Here is a 7649-nt window from a genome sequence, read left to right as displayed (position 1 = left end):
CCCCTTGACAAAGGCTTCGGAGCCCCATGGATCTGCTGTGCCCCTCATCTCTCCCTGCCCTGGTGCCACCTCTCCACTGGCAGTTCCCAGAGCAGAGCCTGACCCGCAGGCACAGAATGCCTGCCGAGGTGGAGTGGCGGTGGGGGGTCTGTCCTGGCAGGGAGCAGAGGGAGACGTGTTAGAGCCCTCCGACGGCCAGGATTGCTGGTGAAATCTGTGACTCCTCTGCCCTTGAATGGAGTGGTTGCGGTGGGGTGAGACCTGGTGCCAGGTTAAGGGACTGGTTTGGGAGTCCAAACCCTCCCTTTGCGGCTGGGACATCTTCCCAGAGCCTGTTCCCGGGTGAAAGCTGGACTCTCTTTTGGACTCACCAGGCTCTAATTCACTGTCTGGGGGAAGCTGGGCCCCTGCAGCCTAGCTGAGCCCCTGCAGCCTAGCTGAGCTGCTTTAGCCCCGCGGCTCCTCTGAAAATCCCTGAAAAGTCTCAGGAGAGACGTTGACTCTGGGTGTAGTTTGAAAAACAGATCAGGGAAGACCCCCAGGCCCATGCTGTAGGCCCCCCGGACACCCCATTCCTAGGTGTGAGCCTGGGAAGAGCTTTCTGCGGACAAGACTCGGGTGGGAGTCGGGGTGGTGGATGCCTTCTTAGTCTTCTGCTCATCTTGGTGCCAAGACCTTTGGCTCTGGCGAGAGGAAGCAGCTGGGAAATGCTGCGGCACTTTGTCTGGCAGGGTTGTAGTCAGAACTTCCCGCTCGGTTCTGGGAAAACCTGGTGGGCCTAACGTCATTTTGTGTGTATACATAGAGCACTTGGGCAGCATCTGATCTGGAAAATGACAGGTACCGGCACAGGTGTTTGCTCTGTGACACTATAGCATGACAAAGACTACAGGTCCATCTGGCCTCCCCACTTTCAACTGGGAAACAAAACTCAGTAGTAATGATCTGTAGGTAAGCACAGTGCACATCTTGCAGCGTTTGTATATAAGGGTTCATATTATAAAACCATGTCCTATAAGTGTAAAAGTATATTTTTACCTGTGTTGAGATTACGTTGCAAGTAACTTAAGTAGCATCTGTTTACAAACAGCATGTCGCAAATGAACTATCACCACACCAACTAATTCTGCGTGGGTTGTGTATACATCTGGCTACGGCAATAGGAATACTTAAACCATAATGCCTTTCTTAAAGTCTCAGTCGTTGGAAAGTTACAGACCAAGAATAACGTTAGTGCAGATACGCAGTTCTACACATTGGGAGGTCAAACCTCCAATCCAAAACAAAGCTGATAACGATAGAGCTAAAGGTAATTTATTTTTTAAAAAAGTAAGACTAGCAGCATGACTAACTCCACACAAGGCTGCTAATTCACTGCTATGAAAGCCGCCTTCCTGCAAATAGCGGGAATTCCAGCTCTTGGCACATACAGGAGTTTTGCCAGGTCGCCAGGGGTTCAGGGCAGCCAGGCCTCCTAGTGTAACTCTGAAGCAGAGATTTTTAGTAGTCTTCAAGCCATTTTACTTTCCAAATGCCAGATTTTAGTCACCTTCAGTTAGAATGTTGCTAGTAAGAAGCCTGCTGTTGGACCTGAAAAGGAAAGGTAATGAAATTAGTTATCATTTGCCCATAACAACTGAAAAAGGACATGTGATTTTGGAACTGTCCAAGACTCGTGGGGGCAGCCCCGTGCTCCACTGTGGGGCTGTGGAGCTAAAGAGGTCTGTGTTTCCTCGGTGGTATCAGCTGATACTGAAAATGGTTGTGTATTTTTTCATAGCTAATCTGTAGCTTTGGGGCTGCTGCTTTTGGAGATGCGGTCTGTCGCGGTCCCTTTGGGCTGCCATAACAAACGACTGGGTGATTTATAAACAACAAACACTTATTTCTCACAGTTTTGGAGGGTAGAAGTCCAAGATCAGGGTGCCAGCATGGTTTGGTGAGGACCCCATTCCAGGTCTCAGGTCCTCATAGGGCCGAAGGGCAAGGGAGCTCTCTCAGGCCTCTTTTATAAGCATATTACAGGCATCCCTCAGAGATACTGTGGGTTCAGTTCCAGACCACAATAAAGCAAATAATGCGGTAAAGCGAGTCACATGAAATTTTTGGTTTCCCAGTGCATATAAAAGTTAGGTTTAAACTATACTGTAGTCTATCAAGTGTGCAATAGCATTATGTCTAGAAAACACAATGTATATACCTTAATTAAAAAATACTTTATTGCTAAAAAATGCTAACAATTTTCTGAGCCTTCAGCGAGTTGGAATCTTGTTGCTGGTGGAGGGTCTTGCCTCGATGTTGGTGGCTGCCGACTGGTCAGGGTGGTGGTCGCTGAAGCTTGGGGTGGCCGTGACAGTTTCTTAAAATAAGACAATGACGTCTGGATCAATTAACTCTTTCTTTCCCTTGAACACTTAGAGGCCGTTGTAGAGTTATTAATTGCTCTGATTTCAATATTGTTGTGTCTCAGGGAAACGCAAGGAGAGGGTGTCCGTGCAATTATTTTTCAAAATAAACAGAGTGAGAGTTCCATCTTTGCTTCTTGGATTTAAGTCAAGCTATTACATATAAACTGTGTAAAGTCAGTATGTGAAGCTGAATGCTGCTTCATTTTCCTCAGTGATTTTAAAGGAAATGGGTAGTTCCAATATACCCCCCACCCTATTACATTCCTAAAGCATGCCCCTTTGTCTTGGCTCCTAGAATATTTTGAAAAATATTTATTTCTTTGTTATGTGCAACCCCAAATGCTGGTGTCTATCTATTCCATAAGTGCTTTAACTCTCTCTACTGTTCATCACAATTGCTTTTTTTTTTTTTTTTTTTTTGCGGTACGCGGCCTCTCACTGTTGTGGCCTCTCCCGTTGCGGAGCACAGGCTCCAGACACTCAGGCTCAGCGGCCGTGGCTCACAGGGCCCAGCCGCTCCGCGGCATGTGGGATCTTCCCGGACCGGGGCACGAACCCGTGTCCCCTGCATCAGCAGGCAGCAGGTGGCAGGCGGCCTCTCAACCACCACGCCACCAGGGAAGCCCCACAATTGCTTTTTGAAGCACCAAGTTAAAATGTTGCCCAAAAAACATTAAGAAATTTTCTTTTTTTGAAATAAGCAACACATGAACCCAATTCCTAAGTCCTGTCTTTGCTTGAAAAATGTTGATCAGCAAAAAAAAAAGAAAAAAGAAAAAGTAATTGTTTTCAGGTTTTTTTTTTTAAGGTAAATAGGTGGTAACAATTGTACTTTCACTTAACTTCAGCAACAACTAAAGCCATATTGTCAATTCAAAAACAGTTTTTGCTGTTCTTCCAGGAAATAACTCTATAAGTGAGAGGAAGTTTGTCAGCAAATGCTTTTGAAACATCAGGCTGGGGCTGTATTCCTGAAGTTAGCAAGTGAGGGAATGTGTGTGTTTGCACTCTGGGTTGAAAAGATGTGCCAGGTGTTTGTGACAAGCTGTGATGAGGACTGTAGATTACTTGGAATCCATTGTGTTCTTTTCCCTTGTTGGAAAAAGAAAGCTTCTGAAAACAAGCCCTTATTTAAAGGAAGCCCCAGTTAATCCAACAAGGCTTGGATGAAGTCCCTTTTATACAAACTGCTTGACAAAGGCCATTTGGCCCCGAGGAACCCTGTGAGGCCAGAAGCTGGTATCAACACCCCAAAGAGGGTTCAGATAGTTCAAAGCTCAGGACCTTCTTAAAGCATAACAGACTTTTATCGACCTTGGTTAGAATGAAATTACCCAGTACTGCAAGCAGAGGTCTTACATAGAATGCCAGCAAACCCCCATTGGAATGACTAACTGTTACTGAACATTTACAGGTGTGAGGAAAAGGTACTGACACCTCCTCATGGGCTCCCCACCTCTTGAGGCAGGTTTCATTGTGATTATCCCCATTTTACAGATGAGGAAACTGATGCTTCCTAAGGGTGTTAAGTGGTGGAGCTCAGCTTTGACCCCAGACAATTGGATCCACAGCCAGAGAGCTTAACTCCGCACTGGGCCTGCTAAATGGTCCTGCCTAGATAGCAAGCAGGGTAAAATTCTTTTCCAGCGTTCACAGGGGCTGGCTACCATCTGCATGTATCACCTCCAGAGTCTTACAAAAGATTTTAAAAAGCCAGCCCTTATGTACTCAGAAAGCATTAGAGGTTTTATTCCAGAAAAATAATTTGCTCATCTCTGTGCCGTGTCATGATTGAGTGGGGGCCCTTTAAAAGGCAAGGGTGGGCCGGCAGAGAAGGGCAGGCATGCATTTTCAGGGCGTCTTGCCTTTAAGGTACACCAGGTCCTTGCTTCACCCCCAGATCACTCTGAAATCCTAGAACCACTAGCACCCGACACAAATGACTCATTGTCCTTGGCCTCAAAAAACAGCAAGCCTACTTAGAATACAAAGCACATTTTATGGGAGTAAACTGCACCGGCCATAGACACACCTTCCTTCCTGCAGGATCCGTAGCCTGGCTGAAGAGCGGGGATGGCTTCCTGGCTGCTCAATCTCACTTCAAATGTTATTTGAGGATAAGGAGTAGTGATGACGCAAGCCCATTAGCTCTCATGATTCATTCATCAATGTCATAGGGATGTCCCACCCTTTTCTTAACCCTTTTTCCCTGAAAGCATGTTGGTGCTCCATCCTTGCCCACACCCTGAGGAAGGGACGCTTGTTCTGATTGGGCCAATGGAGCGGGTGTGTGTGCAATAGCACGCGGGGGTGGGTTTCCTGTTCCCGTGGGAAGAAATGCCTTTTCCCAGGCATGAGTGGTGCTGGCCACCAGAGGATTTCCACTCGGGAATCCTCCAACACTCCTGGGGTCTCAGGTGGGACCTACTTTCCTCCTTTCCAGACCCCAGGAGAAAGTGAGAATGTGGAAGAGATGACTATTCCTATTGCAGGGAACCCAGGGAGGCAGGGCTGCGAGGGGCAGCCTGATGGGGCCACTCTGTCCCGCCGTTCTGCCACCTCTGGCCACTGGCCTGGGTGTTACATCCCTTGGGAGAGGGTGTGGTCCTCCTCTGCCAGGTCTGCTGAGTTCTGTTCCTCCCAGATCCGGTTACCCAAGAGGTAGCTGATCACAGGGTGCCGCAGATGGCTACCTCATCACACTGGGCACCTGTGGTGTCCGATTATAAATCCGTTGTGGCAAGTTGGAGCTGGTGGCTTGGGAGGAAGTTGTCCCGTGAACCTGGATGTTGGATGTGGCAACCATCTGGGGTAATTATACTGGAGTTTCAGGGTGCTTTGACTGGGATAGAGGAGGTTTAGCAAGCTCTCCCTCAGGGCTTTGCGGAATACCATGGCCCCAGACAGGCTGGTCTGCCTTGAGCAAGTCAGGAAACCGTAGAAGCTGTGATGTCCAAGCGTTTCCCTAGTCTCAGGTGTAGGTCTGGGAAGCACCACTGGGAATATATCCTTTGACCTTACTTCAGGGATGACCAGGTCAGAAAGCTTGTTTTCAGTGTGCAGGAACTGGTGTATTAACACCAGTTCTTAACCCCAAGAGGGCAAGTGAGACCCCTGAAATTCCAACCATTCATTCATTCGACAAGTTTTTATTGAGCCCTTACTCCCTGCCAAGGCTGAGAGCATATTTGTGACTGGGTGTGCAAATGCATTTTGTTTTTCTCATCAGCTGCTTTTTTTTTTTTTTAAAGAGACAGTCTTGGGCTTCCCTGGTGGTGCAGTGGTTGGGAGTCCGCCTGCCGATGCGGGGGACGCAGGTTCGTGCCCCGGTCCGGGAGGATCCCACATGCCGTGGAGCGTCTGGGCCCGTGAATCATGGCCGCTGGGCCTGTGCTCCGCGGCGGGAGAGGCCGCAGCAGTGAGAGGCCCGCGTGCCGCAAAAAAAAAAGAGACAGCCTTTATTTTAAGGATTTTACATTGAAGACTCAAAAAAGTGGCAGGTTTTGGAACTTATCGATCTGTATTTAAAAGGAACTGTTGACAAAGATACACTGGAAATAATCTGAACCCGTGGGAAAATACAGTTAATAAATGACTGAAACCTACTAAAATAATTCCAGGACATATGGTTTATCCAACATAATGATACCTCTAAATGCTGTCACTGATATGAAACTGACTGCTTCTTACTTTTCTAAGCACACAGTGGTATAATGAACAATATTCAATCACTTCTGTTCTTTCCTGAATATATAAAAATTAAAATACCAATTTAAAAACTAATATATTCTTTGTTTTAAATGTTTCTTACAGATACAATTTCAATATTTTCATTCAATAGCGATGTGGTTTAAGGGATTTTTCATTCATGAATCAAACAGCAATCTACCGAAAGGGAACTGATAGTCTATAGGCTCATCGTGCAAATAGAGTTCAGGAGTGCAGCAAGTGACGTTTCTAAAATACAAAACAGATAAAATTCTTAGAAGATACATACAATAAGCTCTACTAAGCAGCTGGCCACAGAACTAGAACATCTGATCATGTTACTGGTGATTTCAGTGGGGCTCCAGATGTTTCTAAACTCAACTTGAACTCTCATCTTAGGCTTTATATTTTGCTTTCCTAGTTTCACTGATGACACAAACATGATTCAAATCCCTGAAGTATTCATTATAGTCAAGGGCATATCCTACAACAAACTTGCCTGGAGTTTGAAATGCAACAAAGTCTGGTCTATATCCAACACTCTGAGGCGTCCTTTTCACCAGCAAACTTGCAACCTTGACCATCTTTGGATTATGCTGTTCGACCAAGGGAAGCAAGGTTTGCACTGTTTTGTCAGTGTCAATGATACCTTCAATAATCAAGATATTCTTTCCAGTCAAAGTTGAGAGATCATCTCCACCAATTACCTTTTTAAAAAAATTATTTATTTATTTATTTGGCTGCGTTGGGTCTTTGCTGCTGCACGCGGGCTTTCTCTAGTTGCGGTGAGCGGGAGCTACTCTTTGTTATGGTGCGTGGGCTTCTCATTGCGGGGCCTTCTCTTGTTGCGGGGCACGGGCTCTAGGCACTTGGGCCTCAGTAGGTGTGGCATGCAGGCTTAGTAGTTGTGGCTCGTGGGCTCTAGAGCGCAGGCTCAGTAGTTGTGGCTCACGGGCTTAGTTGCTCCGCGGCATGTGGGATCTTCCCGGACCAGGGCTGGAACCCCTGTCCCCTGCATTGGCAGGCGGATTCTTAACCACTGTGCTACCAGGGAAGTCTCTCCACCAATTACTTTTATGTCACCTGTTGACTGGTCATTACAGTAGCTCTTCAGTCTGATAAAATCTACCATCATAGGAATGGATCTATCGCTATTTCTGTTCAGCGCTTTGATGTAATCCAGCAGGTCAGCAAAGAATTTATAGCCCCCCGTTGAGCACACGAAGGGCCACGATGTGATGGCCTCCCATCTCCTCCATCACATCTCGAGCAAGCTGTTCAGTCCTGTCCATAATTAGTCCACGAGGAATAAACACCTTTTCCAAATCCTCAGCATAATGATTAGGTATACAAAATAAATCCAGGTCATAACCTGCTTCATTATCACTCATCATGACGGTGGGGCTGCAGGCCACCATAACGGAGCTGGCTGGTGTGTGGGCTGAGGGCAGTCGGCGTTCTCATCAGCTTCTTAAAGGGGACGCAACTACCCCAAGGCTAAGAGCCCTGGGTCTGCCCCAGGGAGGGGTTGGG

General features: G+C 46.9%; 1 pseudogene across 1 annotated transcript; it reads right to left on the bottom strand.

The window, feature by feature from the left end:
* Positions 1-5896: 5896 nt before the first annotated feature.
* LOC307188780 (hypoxanthine-guanine phosphoribosyltransferase-like) lies at positions 5897-7649 on the bottom strand (annotated as a pseudogene). Its single transcript has 2 exons — positions 7189-7649; positions 5897-6823 (listed from the first exon to the last, which is right to left on the bottom strand). The product of its transcript is annotated as a hypoxanthine-guanine phosphoribosyltransferase-like (transcript).

The sequence above is a fragment of the Stenella coeruleoalba genome (genome assembly GCF_951394435.1).
Source record: "Stenella coeruleoalba genome assembly, chromosome: 1".
NCBI lineage: Eukaryota > Metazoa > Chordata > Mammalia > Artiodactyla > Delphinidae > Stenella > Stenella coeruleoalba.
Note: the sequence above shows the minus strand (reverse complement) of the source record. Positions and strands in the feature narration are given on the sequence as shown.